General features: G+C 46.8%; 1 protein-coding gene across 2 annotated transcripts in view; it reads left to right on the top strand.

The window, feature by feature from the left end:
* The first annotated feature begins 1,340 nt into the window (after window positions 1-1,340).
* Window positions 1,341-23,659, top strand: part of JCAD (junctional cadherin 5 associated) — a 383,851-nt gene continuing 361,532 nt past the window's right edge. For both annotated transcript variants that reach the window (XM_069648086.1, XM_069648088.1), the window contains exon 1: window positions 1,341-1,904. The gene's annotated coding sequence lies outside the window, so the exon portion shown is untranslated. The remainder of the gene's footprint in view (window positions 1,905-23,659) is intronic.

Here is a 23,659-nt window from a genome sequence, read left to right as displayed (position 1 = left end):
CTTGTCTCTCCTATTCACCACTATTTGAAAGCCCTGGGGTGTGTGGTCTTCACCTGGACTACCACATACCTGGACACAGTGGAACGCTGTAATATTCTCTGATTGGATCCTGTTGCAGAGACTCCATGGAAACAGTGCTTGACCATGTCTCCAACTTTCTCACAGTGGCAAGCCATTAATCTCGCTGCTGCCTTCGAAACTGTTGACCATCCCTATCTCCTCTACACTCCCTCCCACCTTGACTTCCCAAACACTATTCTTGCTTTCTCTTCACCCTCTACACGGCCTCCCTCTATAAACTCATCTTCCCCTTAGGTTTCTCATATCGCCTGTTTGCTAATGGTATATTATCTATCTTCTCATTTTCCTTGAACCTGGGGTTATCCGCTTTCATTATCAGCTTTCTTTCCACCATGGTGATAACTTTCCTGATGAACCACTCTTCAAAAACCAAAGTGATCTATTATCCAGACTGTAAAATCACCCTCACTCCACACTTCTATATCCTTTTCACCTGTTCTCCTACTGTACACCCTTTGTTCTGAATCTGTGGGTTCTCTTGAAGAGTGACCATCACTGCTGCCAGGCACAAACTGCTGAACATCCACAATATCAGTCTCCAAAGTAGTGTTCAGTTTACTGGATTACAGCTCCAGCCTCCTCATATGACTCTTTACTGTACTGATTTTCACCGATGAACAAAGTACTGAATCTTGCTATTCCCTCTACCGGGCACATGTCTGTGCTTCTACTCTCCCCTCCTCACCCTCCTTTGGTCCATGGCTGCTCTTCTCGACAGTCCACAAGCACGATTGCTTCTCCTGCTTTTGCTCCCTCCACTCCTTTGCTCCTGCACACTGGAACTCACTGCCTCCTGTAATTAAGGACACTCACTCTACAAGCTGCTCCAATATTGTCCTCGGGGATGGGGATTCGGATCGAAGAACTCGCCTCCAAATAAACTCAAGCGTGCAAGTCTTTTCGATTAGAGGTAACATTTCAAATTGGGCTCATGTGGATGAGAATATAGGGGAACATTGAGAACACTGATTCAGAAATGACACTCATTTTCAGAATGCAGATCGGGGTGGCAGGTTTAGAAAGGATGACAGATAACTGTAATATTCCTGTACTGTGATGATAAGGGCTTGCATTAGTCATGATGCAAAGGGTTGCTGAATACTCCGCGCAGGGGCTTCCTGCTGTATCAGAATCCTGTGTGTCGCCGTTTTCCTGTTGCAGTTTCCTGCTTTAGAATGCTTCCCCCGGAGGAGAGTTCCCCGGCCGTCTCTCTCTCTCTCTTCTCTGACTGCGTGGCTTTGTAGGAGGGCTGCAAAAAAACACCCTCGGCAGAGTCTGGGAGCCAGCACGAGAGGCATTAGGCAGGCGGTGCCTCGAAAAGAACTATAATTTGGGCGACTTCGCTGCACACAGTTTAACCTCCGGGAGGGAATAAGGAGACCACGTTCCCCAGAGGCAGTGACCTTTGTAAAAAGATTAACATGTGAAGGTCATTTTGCTCATGGTTAACACACCATAACAAGGATGTCTAAGCCCGGGTCTAAGCTAATTCACATGACAAAAATGCCCAGATGGCTGATCATGTAGAAAACATGTAACGGGGTTGCTGAGCCGCAGGGGGCATGTGTAAAAATTGCGTCTTACTTTGGATACTTCGAAAGCACCTGTGTGAGATTTCCAAAGGAGGGTTCATAGCACGCCCCGGCAGCGTCGGCTTGTGGAGGGGCTGGCGGGGGATGGCTCTCTGAGCCTAGTTCCGCTGCAGGCGGCTGCCTGCGCCAGGCATGCTCAGCAGGCGCGCTGGCGAGAGAGCTCAGTCACAGCACAGAGGCTGCTGCTGCTGTGGGACAGGCAGATGGACAGGAGCACGAGGCAGGCGCACGGTAAGTTATGAGTCCCTTCTACTGCTTCGCGGGCTTGCGAGGCGCGGCGATGCCAAAGCCGAGAAACACGAAACTGTTCCTGTTATTTTTTGTCGTGAGTGAAGAAAATATATAAGACGGCTGCCCCCGAATTCCACCCTTCTCTGTTCCTTTTGTTTCTCCATTCCGCAGATGTGTAGTTAATAGCGGCGCAGAGGTCTTAAGCACAGTCTGGGGTTGTTTACATTGGGGTTCGGGTCTAGGAGCACAAGACGTATATGAATGGCACACACTACATAACAAACCCCTTTACTTTACGTGAGCACAGACTGCATTGGTGCCTGGGTTGCGTTTACCGACTGCCCTCAACTCGCTCCCTGTTCCTGCCTGCATTGACCAATCCTCCTCTGTACCATCCCCGCCTCTTATTAACGCTCTCACATTCAGACCATTATCTCGTGTAGCTCCCGTGTTTCTTAAGAGGATTTGTCTCCCAACTGTTTTGAAGGAAACCGACGCCCAAATTAGATGGTGCGTTTCTTTCTCAGATCTGGACCCGGCTTGTTTGATCTCTTAGCCATTTTTAACTTAAGTACGATCAGATGTGTGTGTGCGAGTTTTTCCTTTTATGTTTCTCATTTCCGAAAAGCATCTCTCCCGCGTTCTTGTCTTTCGTAGTGTGGGGTAACTGGGAGTCTTAAGGTCCACGAGCAGCTGTACCGGATGGTGTGTTGATGAAAGACCCGTGCCCGTCGAGTGACTTGTTACATGGTGTTTACAGTACAGTAAACGAGTGATGTTTTAGGTTTGCATCGTGCATGGTGAAGAGTCCAGTACGATCATTTCAGTGCAAGTAGCCAAACCACGTGCAACAAACTTCATATGCCTCTCAAACGCACCAGCCCCTGATTTTATATGCACCTTTTAAAGAGTTTAATATTCCATGAATGTTGCTATTATTTGTTGCTAACATTCAGTGACTGTTCTTTTTGGTTACAAAAAACAAGTTAGTGTAATGTTCGAAATGCCTCTTTGGAAGTGCGAGCGTCTGCAACTGGCCAGCGTGCCGGGCAGTGTGTTCTGTTTGCAACAGAAGGCCTTGTAAATCTAAATAATCCGATTTCGGTGGCCAGCTCTGCCCAGTACCAGGTCTAATTCCCTGAAGGTCCTCCAAGGGACTCGTAATAACAGGTACCAGTCAAGTGTCCCGACATGACATGACTTTGCTTGCTGGCAGGATTCCGCAGAATGGAAGGCGGTGCAGCCACCCTGCTGATTCCAGTCCGGAAATAATGGGAAGATGGAGCATCTCTATGCCTACGCTTCCCAACGTTTCTCACAGAATTGCTACCTGGGGTGCACAGCTATGCCCTGAAAACGCAAACCCTCTTCTCGATTCTCAATGTTTTTTCCAGCTTTAGGTATTAACAACATAGTTATGGAATGAGTACTTTACACCTGAGTGTTTTCCGAATGTCACACACAAGCTGTATTTCACTTGCGGAATGGGAAAGTAGGTGTGCGCAATGTACGTATGTTTTGCTTTTAAAATGCGCGCTGTCAGGGGAGTGTACGGGAGTGCCTGAGTGGAATGCACATTTTTTTATCGACGCCCACGCATCACTAAATTTGGTGGACATTCACGAAAATACCGAGTAGGGTCTTGTAATATTTAGCTGTGTACCTATTAGGTGCTAGCGGTTAAGCAAGTGTGCCAAAGTACTTCGGTTGTTGTTCTCTTCAGAGTACATGTGTAAGCCGTGTCCTTATTAGTCTAAACAGTATCTTTTAAGCTGAGAAAAGGGGGAAATCCCAAGGCCAATCTTTTTTTTTCCAAAACTACTGCACCAATATTGTACGAGGAGGAGGGTAGTTTTTGACACGCATCGGATTTAGAAGGCCACTAGACAAAGCTGATGAAGGCCCAACCTGACTGCCCTCCCTCTCCTCGCGTAGATCCACGGTCAACTAACTGGGAGTGTCCTCTAGTTTAGAACATTGCTATTATGACCAAACCCTTTCAATGTCACTTTAAACCGCAATAACTTCATAAAAATTGAACTTTTTTTTGTCTTGGCGTTGGTGTGGACATTGCATTTTTTTGTTTAACAAACAGAAACAATTTCCATTTTTAAAGCTAGATGAATGTTCATTTGGATGCTGTTAATATCTTTTACTGACCGATTGGCGGTCTCAAAATGCGTTGAAAAGAGGTTGTTTGCCCATTGATCTAATGACATGGCTCGAATCTGCACTGCCTGGTCGTTCTGATTTATTTATGGTATATATGGAAGAGTTCATCATCTAGCTTGCCTGCAGTTGTGTCAGGTCTATGAGATATTGGCACCTGAGACTCCCTTCAGATTCTTTATGAATCTCCATGACAGTTATTGATCCGCTGTCTGCCAATGGGATTGCAACATTTAGAAAACACACAGGTACCATCAAAGTAATGCTGTGCACACACATGGAGCCATGTTAGAGAAATGGGCAGTCAATACCACACAAATTGACCTACTGGCAAGTTCCTTCCCTTGGCACCACTACTGGTAGACAGCAGGGGAGTTGCTAGGTCTGGAAAAGACCCAGGGCTAAGCTGATTTAGGAACTGTTGGGACTGGGGGCTAGCTAGTCTTTTGGCTTAGCTCCTGAGATTCTACCCGGGGCTACAACCAAAAGATCAGGGGCTACAGCCCCCTTAGCCCCCCCTAGCAACGCCCCTGGTAGACAGCCAAGACATACAATTGGAGAAGCTATAGTAGCAGGAGGCTCTGCCAGGCACTGCCTCCAGATGTGAAGGCATTTCCATGGGTACGTGCCCCATATGAGTACAGGACTGATCCCAGTCTCCGCTGGTTCTGTAAAAGACAGTATTAGGAAGCTGATCGAGCATGGACAGAGGTGGCTCAGGTTTCGACCTTTCTTTTCATGGTCTAAATCTGGGTGGGTTTTGATGTAACCGTTTGAGTGTCACCCTGAGCCTTTTGGTGTATCCATGTGGAGTACTCTGTTGAAAATGCTGGGGGACTCACTGTACCTCTGAGGAAGTCTGATGTGTTGGAACCTTTGCCTGTAATAGGTAAATTCAGTGAGATATTGAGAATCAGGATGCAGCGAAGAACACATTTTTAAAATCAATGACAGTGAAATGTCTGGCCTCACTAGGTATATTGTAAAGGCTCATGGCCGGGTTTCAGTACTACTGGAAACTCAGCGTCTTCAGATACTTGCACAATTATTCAATGGGTGCAAGTATCATCCTCCAACTTGACCCTTTCACTTTTTTGACAGGATATGTTGCTGCGTTACATTGTATTGTATTGTATTGTATTGTACTTGTAATTTGCCTTTTACCATTATTATAGTCTCAATGCACTGTTAAAGGGAACGCCCTCAGAGGACCAAAGTCAAGAGTGTTCAAGGTCATGGAGTATGATTAGGATGCACGCAGTTGGCCAAAAACAAAGGCTTAGCAGGGCTGCCCAGGCTCTCGTAGAGAGCAACCCATGTGGTCAGGCATGTGGATGGGTGCTGAGAGGAGTCGGGAGATGGCATGGGTGCTAGAGATTCACTATGTGTCCAACGTGCCCGAATTTGTCTTAGGTCTGCGTTGCATTATGTTATCAAAGGTGTTGAGGCGTAGTCTGGTGTAAGTAGGCGTAGAATTATGTGAACCGCAGACAACATTTTGTCATAGTCCTTGCTGTATAATGATGTGTTTGGTTAGCCATCCTGTGGCCAGTGTCCACCGGGGTGGTGTGTTATACGTACCATGCCGAACTTGTTGGTGCTTTGTTGTTTGTATGCCTGCTCAGGTACTTGGCTTCTCCTGACGATTCTTGTGGCTGTGAGAAAACAGTTAGCAACAACAACAGTCACTGCTCCTACTCTTTGCCACAGGAGGCATACAGGGTTCTTCCTGGCAGATAGAGTGTCGAGTATACACAGATATCAAACAAATATTTAACCTTTTCGGAAGTTACCTTTACTATGGGCGGCCCATCCCATGGTTCATACATGTGCAATATCTGCCCATCCCTCATTCCTTCCAGAGCAATGCTGGGCTGGTTCCTGATTGCCCCCTGCAGAATCTCACGGGGGACCCCCACCTGCCTACTGGTTCGCGACATGGTCACAGTGGCATGTCCTCCCATGACAATTCCCTGCAGTGCATCCCCATCTGTCCCATTGCGACAGTGGTAGTTCTTTAACACCACTGTGCTTCTGCCACTGTGTTTGCGATTTGCCTGTTTCCCGTACATGCCATGTGCAGTGACTCCTCAATCCTATGACTTTTCCTTTGTGAGGCTATGATTTAGCTAGTTGTGCTTGTGGGGAACAGGGTCATGATTGGTGTATGATAGGATGTGTGGTCCAGGCCGGCGTGAAAGCGGCCAGCCCCGCCAGGTGCTTGGAGGTCGGTGTTGCTGCAAATGCAGCCGGCACTGCCTGGTGGTGAGTGTTCATATGCTCAGATTGGGAATTTGAAGTTTTAGGGAGGGTTTCAGGATAATGCAGTAAATAGCCAGATGATGGGGTATCCATGGGGATTCTGATGGTACTATGATGCCCTGCTGCCATAATGCCACACTTATCTCATCTATTCCCTCATTGCCTCGCTTGACAATGGATACTGTCGCACTCTGGGTAGCACTGCTCACTGCTTCAACTTGATATGTACTGCTCCTATGCTCTTCACAAGCTCATCTTCATGAGGGTTGTCAGTCCATAAAGTGCTGGGGACCCTTATCAAGACCTCCTGTAGATATGTGGGCATAGACTTGGCAATAAGTATAGGACAAGGTAGATTTGTGTGCTGGATCATTACCTGATATGGGATACAAACCTCCAGTATCATCTCACCACCATTATCTGCATCTTCAAACAGCTGTCCATCTGACACCCCACTCAGTGGTTATGCCAGATCGATACACAAAATTGTACGCCATTCATCTCCCTCTTCGTCAGTCTCTATGAGCACTATCTTGTAGTCAGCGAACAGCACCTACTACAAACCTAGTGTGATAATGGTACCTGGAGCTGGTCTTGGAGAACTGCTGGTCTAAACAAACATTCACACAGCACTCTCCATGGTTTATTTCTGATGCCTGGCATCCAACTCAACAACACGGTCGCTCTATACATAAACACATCTGGGTGCAAAGGTATTCCCCTAGTAGCGCAGTCACTTTACGATGCTCGTGTTATTGCCAGGACCCTAGCATAACAAATCCTGGTGTGGAACACACTACCTCTTCTTCTGAAAATGAAATTGTCATATTTAGCTTGCTTTGCCGATCCTTGCCTTACAAGTTCACTGTTGTTGCAGTTGAAAGTAGTAGTAGAGCTAAGACCTCTTGAGTACCTACCTTGATGTTTAAGTCTTCTGTAAAGGGGACCAATTTTATTGCCCCTGTGGACCCCTGCATGTTGTGAGGAGTCAGAAATGAGAGGTGGATACAAAGATAGATTATTCTCTAAGCCAGTCATTTTATTAAATAAAAATGGATTGGAAAAACACCAATAGTCCTATTTTAAAGAGGATTCTCCCTACCTGAAAACTTAAACTAAGGATCTGTCTGTGTCAAGTAGTCAGTAACATAAAAAGCTGTCCTTGTGTTCTGAAACATTCTAAGCTGACCCTCAAATTAGAAACCAAACAATAAACAGGGCATGGACATGTCTATGACTTGATATTAGTAGAAAAGTGTCCACAACCAAACTTATAAGAATAGTTACAACAAAAAGGTGTTTCCAAGGAGAGACCCTTAGATCCAGCGGGCAGTTCCCTTGCCCAGGATTTTTAGGTAGAATGGCAAAAAGAGTCTCTTAATCCAACAATTCCTTTATGTGGGGTTTCCAAGGAGTGACCCTTGGATTCAGAGAGTGGTTCCCTTCCCCTGGAATTTTAGGTAGGATGGCAAAAGTGTCTCTTTATCCAACAATTCCTTTGTATCAAAAAGTGTCTCTTTATCCAACAGTTTCTCCTTTGGTACCGGATTCACAAAGTTCTTGTTCAAACAATGCATTCCATAATAATCTTTCTTTAGCTTTACTTGTTACTATTGCGTATTGCCTGGTATACTCTCCTGCCAAGAATCCTTCTATGGAGTTCTCAGATTCCCTGGTATACTCCCCTGCCAGGTATCTTCCCCAAAAGTCGAGCACTTTCCACAACTTCAGGTACCAGGTATACTCCCCTGCTCGGACTTCTGCAAAAGTTCACAAGGTAAGGGTTTTCCTTTCCCTCCCCTTTTCCTCTCACAGGCTTTGCTCCCCAACTGCCTGGTATTCTTCTGCCAAAGCTTCTGCAAAAGTTCACGAGGTAAGGGTTTTCCTTTCTCTCCCCTTTTCATCTCACTTGCTTTTCTTCCCAACTGCCTGGTATATTCTTCTGCCAGGACGTCTTATGTTTCACTGTTCTTTTCACTGTACAAAATGGCTTATTTTCTAAGGTGCTCAATATATTTGCCTATAGTAGCACTTATTTTAATGTATCTCCACATTAACATCTCATGCATCCGGGCTTGCCTGAGGATTGTTGTGGCCCTTTGTTTTGTTGGCTTTCAAACATTCTTCTTATTGGCATTTGAAATTGTGCTTTTCCTTGATTGCAATTAACCAAGCTGGGTGTCTTTCTGTCATTTGGAACTTTATACAGTTGAAACATTTGCTGGCATTCTTGTGGTAACGCCTCAAGGTGCCCCACTACTCTAGGCAGAATAACCAGGTCTTCTTTGCATCCCCAACCTTGCTCATGCTTCCACAGTGCTCTGTCAGCATCCGTCATGACTAGGCTTCCCTCGACCGGAGAACAATGTTAGTTTGTGCGGTCATGTTCCCTGGAGTCTCTGCGGGGTCTCCAGCCTTGCTACGGCTGGCCTCCTCCACATTCTGCTTTCTGTCTCGCCACACTGGTCCGCATACGTTGCGGTCAGGAGCTCCAGAACAGGTTTCCTAGTTCTCTCCTGTACAGCTGTGTTCCATACTGCCTCTGCTATTTTTTTTTTTTAAATTTCAATTCTTTTGGTTTTGTAAAAGTTTGACAATCAAATATATGCAAGTTACATCTCGTGATTCAAAAAGGCGAGCCTTTACATTGAATTACATTCTCATTTACCGTATGTAGAGTCTTTTTAGAAATCAGATAAATAACAGGTAAGAACAACAAAACCCATTCCATGTTTCTCATTATGTCCCACCCCCCACCCCCCTCACATAAACTCAGACCTGGGAACGAAGAGAGCATTAAAGAATACCTGTAAACCGACATTGTACTCGTGACTTCGGGCAAAGAAGACGCACAATGATTCAAAATTCCAGTACCACAGACTCGTCATGCGATAAACCAAATTGACACGAAACTCAACAGTGTTTTGCACACAATTCCTTCACGAAGCATATGTGGATCGAAACTCAGACCAGGCGTTTTCAACAATATCACGATTTCCGTGTAAGGCTGCAGTCATTCATTCCATTCTATAAATGCTCAATGCGACCACCAGCCATTCAGTTTTGCTGGGGAGTGCGGGCCTTTTCCATGTCATGGTAAGACATGCTCGCGCAGCCATAAGGAGACCCTGCACCATCTTTCCTGCCTTCACAATCTTGTCATCTGATTCAGTTAGGGCAAACAAAATGAGCAGTGGATGCTTCTCTGTGTCTTCTTCATCCAGGTCCCTGATCCAGCTAAGGACCTCTGACCAATAGGTTTTAACCAATGCACATCCCCACCACATATGCCAGTAGTTAGCTCACTTCCCACATCCCCTCCAACAATGTGGGCTTATTCCCTGGTACATTTTGGCAAGCCGGATTGGGTCGTATTGCCATCTATATAATAACTTAATGGCATGTAATTTATACTGGCATGATAAGGAAGATTTCGCCGTTCGTCTGCATATTTGCAACCATAGCTTTGATGAGATTTGCCTACCCATGTCTGATTCCCATCTGCCTTTGAGTGCCAGGGAGGGTTTAATATCAATTTCAATCAGTGCCAGGTACATAGCACTTATCAAACCCCTGGAGCCCGTGCATAAGTCGAGGATTTTCTCAAACGGGGTAAGATCTCTCTGTAACTGCTCTTTCCATATTGGTCTAGTCATTACCCCCTTGAGTCTCAGATACAGAAAGACCGAGAGTGTACCTATGCCAAGGGCTTCTTGTAATTCCTGAATGGTTATGAAAGAGCCATTTCGGCGTAATTGGCCTGCCCTCTCTAGCCCCGCCTGGTACCAGGTTTCAAAGCTTCCCGGTTCAGGAATTGCGTCGCGAATCCCGGGTGACCAAAGATGTCCCAGGGGAGAGGGCCATGTCGTGACTCCCACCATTTTCTTGCCCGGTTTCCATATTGACCATATTGTGCCTATAATCGGGTGAGATTTAACGCTATTGCGTAATTGAGGCCCAGGCACCCAGAGCCATTCACATAAAATAAAGGGGCGGAGATGGTAGTTATCGAGCGCTATCCATTGTGGCTCTGACCGTTGCCTAAAATGTGGGACAAGAACCCTGAGTTGAGTCGCTCTATAATATGTTTCAATGTCTGGGAGACCCACCCCAGCGTTGTCCTTTCGAAGTTGGAGGAGGGATCTCGGGATTCTCGGCTTTTGACTTTGCCATAGGAAGGTTAGTAACAACCTTCTCGTATCCGTGAAATATTCTGGGGGCATTTTGATGGGGAGCATTTGGAATAAGTATAATATCTTGGGGAGAAGGACCATTTTTATAGCATTTAGACGGCCTAGCCACGAGATGGTAAGCTTGGACCACCTTTGGACATCTTTTTGAAGAGCTAATGACAATGGAGGGAAGTTGGCCCCATATAGGGATCCCAGATCACGGGTGACGTTGATGCCCAGGTATCGGAGTGTGGTGAGGCTGACTTTTACTCCCAAGGGGGCGAAGCGTTCGGCCTCAGAATCTCTACGTCTGTCAATCGGGAGAAGGACAGATTTCCCTGTGTTAATTTTCAGACCCGCCAGCTCGCCATATTCTTCAATTATGCGGAGCGCAGCCGGTACCGATTCTAGGGGGTCGATCAAATGTAGTAGGATATCGTCGGCGTATAGACCCAATTTGTATTCTAGATCGCCCACTGTGATACCCTTTACCCTATTATCACTTCTCAACTTTTGCGCCAATGGCTCAAGTGACATTACAAATAGGATCGCTGACAGTGGACAGCCCTGCCTTGTCCCCCTTTCCAGAGGAAACCAACGAGAATAGCCTCCGTTTACCGTCACTGATGTTGTGGGGGAACTGTACAGTGCTTTGATGGCACGGCAAAGTTTTGGTCCCAGCCCATATGACACCAGTACCCTTTCTAGAAAATCCCATGAGACCCGGTCAAAAGCCTTCTCGGCATCTAAGGACAGAAGGGACGGGTCCCCCTCCATTTCCTGTGCTTCATGGATTAAGTGCAGCGTTTTCCGCATAGTGTCCGCGCCCTGTCTTCCAAGGACAAATCCAACCTGGTCGGAGTGTATCAGCCTAGGGAGGTGTGTTTCAAGCCGAGCCGCAATCACTCTAGCGTATATCTTAGCATTGATGTTGAGGAGGGAGATGGGACGATAGGAGCTACAGAACCTGGGATCCCGACCTTCTTTCGGAATAACGGCAAGAAGGGCTTGTGAGAAGGACAGAGGTGCTTGGCCTGTGTCAAAGATGTGATTAAACATGGATGCAAGAAAGGGGGCAATGAGGGGGGAGAACGTCTTGTAGAACCCGGGCGTGAATCCGTCGTCGCCCGGGGCCTTTCCCGCCTTCAATCTCTTGATAGCGTCTGTAACTTCCTCTTCCGAGACTGGCGTATCTAGGGACGCTGCCTCCGTGGCTGTGAGTGTGGGAAGCCGTGTTTCCTTCAAGTATGTGTCTATATTTCCTAGATGTGGGGGGGGGGTTGCACTTGTATAAGTCTTTGTAAAAATAGGCGAATGCTTCCTGTATGTCTTCGGGGCATGTGACTATCGTGTCCGTGAGGGTACCATCCGTTCTTTCAATTAAGTCAACCCATCTCTCCGCCTTCTGTGCACGAAGACGGGCTGCCAACAGGGCGTCAGCCTTGTCGCCCTTCTCATAATATTTTTGTTTAAGGTACTGTAAGGTCTGGGCTGTTTTGCCCGCAATAAGTATTTTCAACTCTTCCCTGAGACGCCTGACCTCAGCGATATACTTGGATCTCTCAGATGGAGAGGACTGTGCCATTTCTTGAGCCTACTGAGCCTCTCCCCCCTGATGCCTTTCTCTATCAGAGCACGTTCTCTTTTTTTTATCGGCTCCTTCCTTAATAAGTACTCCCCTCAGGGTTGCCTTAGCGGCCTCCCACACGTTTGTCTTCCCAACTTCCCCAGTGTCATTGGTAATAAAGAATTGCTTGATCTCGGTTTCGAAAGTTTCCCTGAAGACCGAATCAGCCCATAAGGAGTCGTTACATCTCCATTTGGTGTTACGGGGGGCCAGATCATTCCAAGATATATCCACCATGACCATATCGTGATCCGTCCATGCAGAGGGGTGTATAGTGGCCGCCTGCAACGTGTGCAAGAGGTGTTCTGAGAAGAAGATGTAATCGATGCGCGTGAGTGTGTCATGGGGGAGAGAGTGGAAAGTGAAGCCTCTTTCCATCGGGTGCAAATGGCGCCAGCAATCAGTGAGGCCAAAGAGATCAAGAGTTATTTTGATGTCTGCCTCATTTCTGGTACCAGGCGGGTCTGCTGCATCGGCTCTAGTTTGTCTATCCATTGAGCTGTCCATCCATGTATTGAAATCCCCACCAAGAACCGTGTGTCCCCTAGCCATCCCAAATACTTTCTCAGTGATTTTATGAAGAAATCTGTTTTGCCCCTGATTAGGTGCATAAAGCGTAGCAAGGGTGACTATTGTGCCTCGTATGTTTCCGGTGACTATGAGGGCTCTCCCTTTCCTATCTGTCCATGTCTCCAGAATTGAGATCCGGAGGCTTTTGCGTATCAGAATCCCCACTCCAGCTTTCTTTAAAACACCAGAGCTCCAAAAGGTGGGCCCAACTTCCCGCGACGGGATCCTTCTCTCCTCGCCCTTTCGATATCGCGTTTCCTGAAGAAAAAGAATATCTATTTTCGATTTCCTGAATTCTCTAGCCACCATGGATCTTTTTGTGGGGGAGTTCAAACCTTTGACATTAAGTGTGCAAATACGTATCGTGTCTGTACAGAGCGTGGGAGCCATCTTAGGTTGTGGACAAGTGTGTGCGCATCCAGTACGTCTGCTTCAAGGCCCTTATCATGTTTCTTGTTAGAGTATGTGGTTCGTTTTCTTTGCATTGGGTCTCGATTCTTCCCGTAGGGGTCAAAAACTGACCCGTCCAGTCCCTTCAAAGCCCCTTTATATACCCATATTTTGTTTTCCCGCTCCTCCGGTCTGAACTGTGACAAAATATGTGTTCCCCTGCCACCCCTCCGGGTTAACATCACCCAGTCGATCTCGGACCACCAATGGGGACCGCAGAAACAAGCGGTCCTATCGTAATTTAGACATATATAACAGTGAGCCCCCAGCCAACAGCTCTTATACCAACATCAACATTTCAAAAATCAAAATCTTAATATCGACCCCCACAAAGGCGTCATCACAGCGTGGATATTACCTCATATCCTTCTCTGGGCGCCTCGTGCCTGCGTGACCAGGTGCACCATGCATACAAGAGGAGTAACATATTATAAACTAGGGATGTGTCGCGGGAGTCAGGAGCAACAATGGTGTGTCGTGCAGGCATCATCCCGGCCGACATATCCGCCTGGCTTCGTGCCACTCCGGGCTATGGCCTGATCAAGCATTAACACTCAATATAAGGGTCCATTGCCTCAAGCATTTCAGCATGCCAGTCTGGTGTCCAGGCTAGTGTACCATGTCCTGTGAGTTATTCATTCTCCGAAATTTCCTGGATCCCTGGATCCGCCTACGGCGGGGACCGTTAGTATGCCATTCACCTTCCTCCTTTTTCGACTCTCCATGGGAGGGGCCCTCTGCCTGGTCGCCCAAAAGATCAACTGTAAAATCTGCAATTTCCTTTTCCGAAGCCAGCTTTATTGTCGAGACCTGCCATTCAAAGGTGAGTGAGAACGGGTAGCCCCACCGGTATCTGGTTCCTGTATCCTTCAGCATTTTCGTAATCGGTGAGCATTTCCTCCTCATAGCAAGTGTGAGTGATGATAAGTCCTGATAAAGAGAGACGGTCGCATCACCCATGGAGAGTAACGGGGCATGTCTGGCTTTTTCCAAGATCCGTGCTCTGTCCGCATAGTTATGAAATCTGGCTAGGACTGAGCGCAGGCCCCCTGCTCTGCCATCCGCTCTGTGGATGCGGTCGATTTTTGGCTCATCTATCAGATCGTCCTGGAAGAGGAGCTTTAGGATGTTATGGAGAGTCTGTTTCAGATCCGTATCAGTTTCGCCTTCCTTTTCGGGGATGCCGTGAACACGTATATTGTTACGGCGTTCTCTGTTTTCAAGATCGTCCACCTTTAATCGTATTTCCTCTTCCCTATGTTCAATTTCCGCAATGCGGTGATCCATCTGGGCTTCCAGCGTATTTAAAGAGGTTTGGTTGTGTTCGACCTGTTCCACTCTGTCCTCTATTTTGTTCATCCTTTGAGTGATTTTGTCAATCCTACCTCCTATATCTGCCCTCATGCTCCTCATCTCCGTAAGTAAATCAGCGACATCCCCTTTGGTTGCAGCGGCGTCTGACCCCTGGGACAACATCGCTTGCTCGATGCGGGACTTCGGGTCTTCCTGAGGTGGGGCGAACTTATACTTTGCCAGTTTGCCCTTAGGGTCCATGGGCAACGGGATCCCAATGACGCGGTGGACTGAGCACTGTTCGATGTCCGCGTGAGCGTCCAAAGGTTGTGTGTTCTCGTGTTACCCTTGCCGTCAGCACTGGAGAGACATGACCAGGGCAAGATGTTGTGAGGGGATCCAACAGCTAGGGAAACCTTTAATACGCTCCAAAGCACTGGAATTAGGGCTTCATGGTGGTATCCTGGGATGCCCAATACTGGAGAGCAGAAGAGAGGTCGAGGATGGCAACCCCCGCGTATGAACCCCTTCCAATGAGTGCTCGCGGCCTCCTCAGGAATTCCTCGTGCTCAGGGTCCGGGCCAGGCAGGGTGTAGAGACGATAGGCCTTAAGGTCGAAGTGGAGGGCGAGGAGGGCACACGCCCTGCGTACCAGGGGCCCAACCTCAGCCCACAATGGCCTGGGAGAGATTCGAGATGAGGGGCTCCGCGTTGCGGAACGTGCGCAGTCCCGGTGTCCTGGGGCGGGGATGCAGCTGTCCCAACCAAGTTCAGGCGCCTCTCCCACATGGGCTCGCTCGAGGGAAAGCTATCCGGGCCGAGCGGGCAGAAAGACAACAAGGCGTCGTGGTGGATCCCAATCGCTACCTTCCACCGCCACCTGGGTGCAAATGTCAGCGGCAGCCGCCGGGCCCTGATGCGTGCTATCTGGGTCCGATGCGGCAGCTACGCCGTGGTCTGTGGATGGGCCCCCTCTGGGCGCGTGTGGAATGCCAGAATTGCTGCGTAGTCCGGGGGAGATCATACGCGGGGGCCGGGGACTGGGCCGCTCACTTCCGAGCCTCGCGAGTGGGAGCTCGTCCTTGGAGACCGCGCCACCGAGAGGTATGGTTTATGGGGCCATGTGTGCACATACCGTATAGCGGTCCCCAGGAAGAACGAGAGTGCACTTTATAACGCGCTCCACGAAGCCGAACGTATCTCGGCACAGCGTGCGATGGCAGCTCGTAGGCCCCGTCTGCGCTCACTCGGCGTAGGTCGCAGGAGAGATTTCTCCGCGAAGCGGCCTCCGATTTTCGTCGGGTTTGCTCCGGGTGATGCCTGGACACTTCCGATGCCAGGTTCCATCGATGTTGCGGCCGGCGGGGGTCTCCTGGTGGGGGCTCAACCCACTTTTCGGGACCCTTGCGCGGAGCCTACACGGAGATCGTGTCCATCCGTGCGCCCCCTAGTGGCCGATTTCTCCTCTGCTATTTTTAAATGTCCCGCTTACCTTAGGTCCAACAAAACGACTAGATTGCACATTAGACTTCAGGCTTCTCTTTATCTGCCTAGACTCCTTCCTTCTTTTCCTCGTCTCAGTACTTGAGGATTTATGGGAGTTGAAGCCCTTAGAAGGTAATGGATTTATTATATGTGGTTGTTCAAAAGCTTCACATAAATGTACATCAGAACCATAAGACATTATGTACGAGTTGTGAGTGTTTAAGTCATAAATGGGGGTTTGTCTAGTGTGATTTATAAGAAAGGTTTTCTGACTTTTACTTTAGGGTGGAACTGTTCGGTGACAGTTAGCCATTAGGGTCTTGGGTATTATAGAGTCATTCTTAGGAGAAAGGGGGGAATACCTCTTCTTATCCAATGAAGTCACCACCTACCCCCCGTAGTCAGGTCCTCCCATGTGATCCTCCCTCATATAGCCACCCCCAGGGTCAGGATCACTTAGCGACTGCCATCCCCTGGCCACACGGGAGGAGGCCAAAATGGGGAAGTTAGTGATGACGCTACCGGATTCATCACATTGTCCATTAACCTTCCTGATAAGGATAAGCGCCCTTCCTATATGCATGATTTTGTTGCACCTGTGTCAACCATAAAAACAAATGATTCATTGCCTATCTCCACACCTACCATGGGTTCCTCTTTCGGGTCGGCATTGATTGACAGGACTATGCATGTCAGGGCTCTCTGTGGGCTGTCCTATTCTGAGTATGTGTTCGACACTGGGAATATGAAGGGGTTACCACCCACCACACTCGCCCCTGTATACTGCGTCACTGTGCTGTGTGGCAAAGTGTTTTTGTCCCACAATTGTGGCGCTGGCTTGTGTCTGTTGCTGTGCATACACTGGTGTGATATTGGCCAGTGGGGGCTGCATCTGTTGTGGTACTGGCGCCTATTTGTCTGGTGTAGGCTTATTCTGCGTTTTGGCCTAATTGTGTAAGGTAGCCATATATTGCATGAAGTGTTTTCTAAAATTGATCACTCATTGTCTGTTCATGCATGTTAGGCATCGCTCCCCTTTTAAATCTAGGCGTTTTCCTAATTCTGTTCTCATTTACTATTCCTATGAATTTTAGGCCCTGCTCTCCCTTTGAATCTAGGTGATATGTAGCACTGCTCTTTGTACATAGACGGAACCCAGGATGTAAACAGTGTTGTTTGTACAGCTAACCCATTTATCCCCTTGTACACTGCACCTTTGTAATTTAACAGAAGGCACAGGCTCTTTGCACACACCCTGCACTCACATATAACGCTATTGCACAACACCTTTGCCATACGAACGAATCTACCTTTAATGACATGAATTCAAACTGTAGCTTCCCACATAATTCTCTATCTCCCTAAACACAATCCACCCTGTTTACTTCATAGTTTACCTCCGCTGCACCCATCCACATGCCATTCAGACATGGGTAACAAACAGGGTCTTGGCCACCCTCACATAACTTTAATGACTGAAATGAACACACGCATAATAGCACCTCTCAATTATCCCAAATTTTGATTCCAATCCCTCTGAGGGCGTTCAAGCAGCATGTGTATTTGGACCATAATTATAGTGAAAGGTGCTATACAAATGACAAAATGAATGAAAGATATTGATACTGGGGCTGTTGCCCTTGCTGAGGCACCTGCGTGGAGACTGTACCATACAGGTTGCTTGGAGGTTTCATTCATATTGCTGTTGATATGTAATCAGGGCCGCCGGTACGCTGGCATAAGCGTGGGATCATACGAATACACTTGCCTGCTACTATACTCTTGCGCAAAATGGCCCATTCTCCCACCTGAACAACACGGTCCTGGTCCACCAAATAATGTCCCCATCCCTCCAAATCCTTCTTTTCTACTTCCTCGCCCCCCTTGAAATCTCCCTCTCCCTCATTGGTAACCTCCCTGATAACCTATGTCATCTGGATAGCCTTGATATCTGTCAAGACTCCTGGATCCCGTAGAGTAAGGATACCTCAGTCTCTAAGTATCCAAAAGCGAGATACAAGAACTCGCTGTTCGATAATTAGAGCCACAGGTGGCAGGAACAGGAACACAGGGTCCTCCGTGTGGCTGCAAAGGAAGGAGCAAGCTTAAGTGATAAGCAAAACAACCCATATGGTATAAATAGTAGAGACAAATGGCAAAAAGAAGCACCTACCCTATATAAATGGATGGCCCTACTGTAAAGGGAAGGACAGTCCCTGTACCCACAGTGAACAATGCTGCAGCAACCGGGAAAAACACCTGGTAACAATGGCAGAAGAAACAGAGGTTCACTGGAAGCACCCAAGGGCAGAGGCATTAAGGAAAACAATCCGGATGGAGCAGAAGTCCCAGGGAAAGCGGAATCCAAAGATGAAGGATCCCGAGACAAGAGTTCATGGCAAAGGCACAAAAGGGAAAATCCAGGAGCAGTCCAAGTAGCAGTCCTTAGGTCAATGGTCCGTGGAAAGCAGAAGCGTTGCAACACAGCAGATCAAGGGCCAGGCAAAAGGCAGTCCAAGAAACGTGGTCCGGGTCCAGAAACAGAAAAGCAGGATGCGAGAACACAAATAGGTAAACGTCAAACGCTGCGTAATCACAGCTGAGAAGCAAGGTACCGGCGTGAAATCCGATGTTTCATGGCGTTACCATGGGGAAGGTGTCACGTGACGATGAAGAGCACGTCACGTGACTGTTGCCCTGTTGACGCACTGCATCATCATAGAGGTGTGTCCAGGGTCAGAATGCGCGTGAACCAAAGACGACGGAATATGCAAACCCTGCCTTTGCAAAGGCTGTCTTAGTTTGCGTCTGCGTCGTGTTACCATACTGACTCGGTCCCTTAGTGTTCGGTGCCATGGAAGCCGCCAGGAACATTGCAATTGATGCAGCTGCCAAGGATGCCTCAGGTAATGTCCTCTTCTGCACAATGGTGGGGGTATAGATCCGTGGTGCTGCAGCAATGTCCTGTCTGGTTTACATGTGGAATGAGACTGGGGTCTGTAGGGAAGGCAGGATAGTAAGTGCTGGGAACGTGAGTGCTGGGACCGTGAGGGCATGACAATATCCTTTGGTCCACTCATGTGCCATTCTCATTTCTACCAGTGCCATTCTCCATCATACTTGCCCTACAGACGGGCCCATAATCACTGCTCCATCTATACTCAATTTTGTTAATTTATTCTGTGCTAACTACACTTCAGACTTCTCCACCACATTATCCACCACTTCCTTCTCTTTCTCTTGCCATCACTTGCAATGGTACACTATAATTGCCTGGATCTCTGCCCATCCCTTAGACTCTATACCCACTACTTTGTCCAAACCTTTATGCACCTCCTTTGGGAGTCCTTTCTTTTACACATGATAGAATATTGCAATAGTCTTATCCCATGGTTCTCCTATCTCAGCCCTCCACATTTTCTGAACCTGAAGTGTGTTTTGTGCCGGTCTTCATCTTATTTCATAGTGCATTCCACAATTGAATGTATAGGCATTGTGCCGGGATAGGTCACCCTTAGATCAGCCCACTCGTTTTCCCGACAATCATTAAAATGTGCTCCATAATGATTGTCATCCTCCATACATTCCCCTGGACAACCTGCCTTTTTCCAAATATCATCCGCTTAGTCTCCTAACAATGCAGTGAACAGGCTTTTCATGTCTCCTACCGCTAATGTTATGCCTGCGGCCTATTTTTCAAGTACATATATCAACTTCCCTGCTCCTGCTGCGAGCAATGGCAGTGCCTTCATCAAATTGTTTCTATCCATGTGTCCCAGGGCACATACTGTGCCCTGCCGTGACCTTTATGTAACAATGGAAACTGTGTTTCTCACCTGCTTAGCCTATAACTTCCTCCCCCCTCGCCTCCCCTTCACCACCGCCAAGCAGCCTGGTCATGATCTCAGTCTTGGACCCCACAAATTCTCTACTCTGGGTGTCACCCCGAGCGGCATCTCATCTACCAGTTCCTCATCTCTTCCCCATTCCTCCACCTCTGTTACTCCTGCATTAACACCAGATCTGATTGACTCATAATCTAAACTGTGCATACGTTGTAGTCCCTCTCAATACCTCTCAATTTTGCAGCCATCATCCTTCGTTTCAACATGTACGTCCCTAATCGCGGTACAGTAAATGCCAAATAAAATATCACCCATTCTCCATTCATAAGTACCTATTGGGGCCCTTTGCCCTTATTCCCATTCTAGCATTACTCAGCGATCTCTGCCTCTGTCCTAAGTCTTTATGTGCCCTGTTCCCAGTCTCCATAACTAATGGATCATATGTGGCATTTGCTGCTGAGGACTGCAGGACATTTCCATAAGTGGCAAGGGCTCTCTGTCACAGGGCTGCATGAGGCACATACATGAGATTAGTAAACCCTGTGGCTGCTTGCATGGGATAACCCCCCTCTGGGGGTGGCCAGGCTGTGGGGTTTGTAGGTATATCACAGGATGGGGGGATCACACATGGTGCAGGGGTGACACAGGGTGCTGGCATTACAATTTCATCCCCTTTAGCACCCTCTGGGACATCTTCCAAACCCTCAAACATTCTCCAAAGCTCAAGAATACCCGTCCTATTCTTCAACCTCTCCCCCTTATGTTTTGCTGCTAATTAAGTGTGCATATGGCCCAGAACATCCTTATTATTCGTTCCTTCTTTGGGCCACGGTTTATTCAACCCTCCTCCTGTGTCACTGAACCGCACAAAATGGTACTTCTTGATTTTTTCCCTGGTACAGCAGGAGTGTGGTACACATGTATTCAAATGCGGTAAGGGTACTCATAATTAAGTCTCATAATTAAGTCTTACACTTGTAATAATCAGAATCTTTCAGCATATTTTTGAGTTGTGCCGGCACAGTCCAGCTAAGAACATCTTACTTACCTATTGTCCCACAATTTTTGGTGTAGGTTATTAGCAGGATCAGGAACCTCATTATCTGTTGCATTGATAAGCATTATTAATATAATCTTAGCTCCCAAAAAGTTGTTTTTGTTTCTTTTCTTTTTCTTCTTTTTTATTATGGAAAGATTATATGATTCTTATGTTATTGTTTTATTAATGCAAAATTGTAATCAATTGCTGACATTTGCTATATGTCGTTTGTATGATTTTATATTTTTAGAAATTTGGAATTGGGAAACGTTTTTGTCTTAACCGAAACACAATAAAAAAAAATATATCAGTATTTATCTGATGCCTTTCTTAAATGGAGGAATTATACAAATTGGACCCAATCAGTGGCAAGAGTCCAACTTGCTGCCCGATGGGCGAGTGCTCTATCCCAGGGTTAAACATGTCAAGTTGCAAGCAACTAGCCAGGCATGAAAGGTCCCTCTTCCCCACAGTATTCCTCATTCAGGGACACATCATTTCTCACTAAGAGTAAATTATCACTCTCCAATGGCTAAAGGCGAGGACAGAATTTGAGCCTTGCTCTAATCTTTTGTCAACCAATGCTGTGGCAAAGAAGCATGCCTGAATGCTCATGTGCCTGACAAATGTGCACCCATATTCATTGAGGACAGGGCATGCAGGTTCAGTTGCTGTGACCCTTCTTGAATGACAAGGGGACAGGTAGTGTTCCTTTTAGAGTGTTTCAAGCAACTGTATCAGGCATGCATCAGAGGTAATTTGGGGACAAAATAGTGGCAAGATGTATTGATGAGATTGCTGTTTTGAGTGTTAAAATGTGGTATGTACAAATGCTGCTCTTATCTACAGTAAGTGGTTTGGAAGTGAGAGACTGAATGTGAATATTCTGGTATTTCAGAAAAGTGATACCTTTCATTCCACCGGGAAAATAAATACAAATATGGTGCAGAAAAATAATGTTTGAAACCGGAGAAGCCTTATCTTCATGTGTGAACCTTTCTGTCACTCTTAGGAAGGCTGTCTCTACCAACTATATACATGATTAGTTTTGAGACTGGCATTCCAACAAACAATACAGTGGAGTACATACAGTGAATGGGTTACATTTCAGTAGAGATGACAGTCAATATAATGTGCAGGATATAGGTGGACACTACGTCAGTAGTTCAATTTCATTCACTCTATCTGTGTAATGTGATTCAAATTACTGTGGTTGCTTTGACCTGGAGCTACCAGACCGAACACGTACTCCAAAACCGCCTGTGGCATAAAGATCTAGCCATATGGATCAGATATATCGATTATATTTTTGGTGTTTGGACAAGCACAGAATCTAAACTTTTAGAATTATTCAACTTCCTCAACAGCATCGATTCAAGAATTCAATTCACGCATGAATACTCACGGAAAGTTATACATTTCCTGGATGTCAGAATCAAAATCACAGACTGCGAATACCAAACCACAATTTTCCGGAAGAACACAGATCGCAACAACCTTCTACAAAGATTGAGCTTCCACCAACCTAGTGTGATTAAAAATCTACCTTACAGTCAGATGCCACGGGTCAAACGGATAGTCAGCGATCCCATAGACTATCAGAAGGCAGTCAAAGAGATGGGGGAAAAATGTATGGAGCGGGGATATTCACAGGAAGAAGTAGAGGCGGCAGAAACACTGGCAGCCACACAGAGTAGAGAAGATCTCCTGAAACCTAAAGCGAAAATAGATTCAACACCACCTCTAGTCTTTGTATCCAAATATTCTAGACAGAGTAATTGCATCAAAACCATAATCAAGAAGAACTGGAACACAGTAACATGCGACCAGAGAGTTGAACACTTGCTCAAAGAGTTCCCGACTTTTGCCTACCAACGCAGTCAAAACCTTAAAGATAAATTGGTCAGCACCAAACCTCCATGAAAAAAGATGATTACGGATCGCATTGGGACATTCCCTTGCTTAAATTGCAGCAACTGTAATTATATCATGAAAGGCGAGACAGTCAACCACCCATACTCTGGAGAGAAAATCAGACTGAAGGACTATGCCACATGCGATACACACAATATTATCTATGGGATCAAATGCCGATGTGGCCTATTTTATGTAGGCCAAACACAACGCACAGCCAAAGTTCTGTGGAAAGAACATAGATCCTGCATAAGAAACTCAGAAGTAGCCAGACACTGGGAGGAAAAACAGCACAATTTGGCACAGATAAAATTTGTCATTTTAGAAGTAGTCCAGAGACTGAATTAACATGAGAATCTATAGAAAAGATTGGACCAACGCAAAACATTTTGGATCGACCGACAGAACTCTTTGACACCCAAAGGGATTAATGAAGAAATTAACTACATGTGTTTTCTGTAGTTAATTGTAGATATTATATGCTTTACAGGAAGTAGAATTAACTTCTCTGTTTGAGTATTTGATGTATGGACTTCATCATAATATTAGTAGAATTTTGATTTATATTTTCCGACTCGTGTTCACACTGCGTTCTTGGTTCTCCTAGACACTTGTCAGCACTACCTATTTTGCACTATTTCCTGTCCTTCCGCACTTGCAGGTATCCCAATAGGTATGTTACTGTCTTTCTCCATTGACAGTTACCAGTTGTTGCAAGTCTTTTCTTCGGTTCTACTGTTGGAGGTGTGTTTCCTGCTACACCCAACACCATAAAACATCACTCACCCCGCGGAGCGGCGCGGAGTGGCGGCGAGTGGCAGTCTTGCAGTACACTCTCACCACCCAGTCTTTTCTTCAGTTCTACTGTTGGAGGTGTGTTTCCTGCTACACCCAACACCATAAAACATCACTTACCCCGCAGAGCGGCG

The sequence above is a fragment of the Ambystoma mexicanum genome, chromosome 2q (genome assembly GCF_040938575.1).
Source record: "Ambystoma mexicanum isolate Mex_15411 chromosome 2q, UKY_AmexF1_1, whole genome shotgun sequence".
Classification (NCBI taxonomy): Eukaryota; Metazoa; Chordata; class Amphibia; order Caudata; family Ambystomatidae; genus Ambystoma; species Ambystoma mexicanum.
Note: the sequence above shows the minus strand (reverse complement) of the source record. Positions and strands in the feature narration are given on the sequence as shown.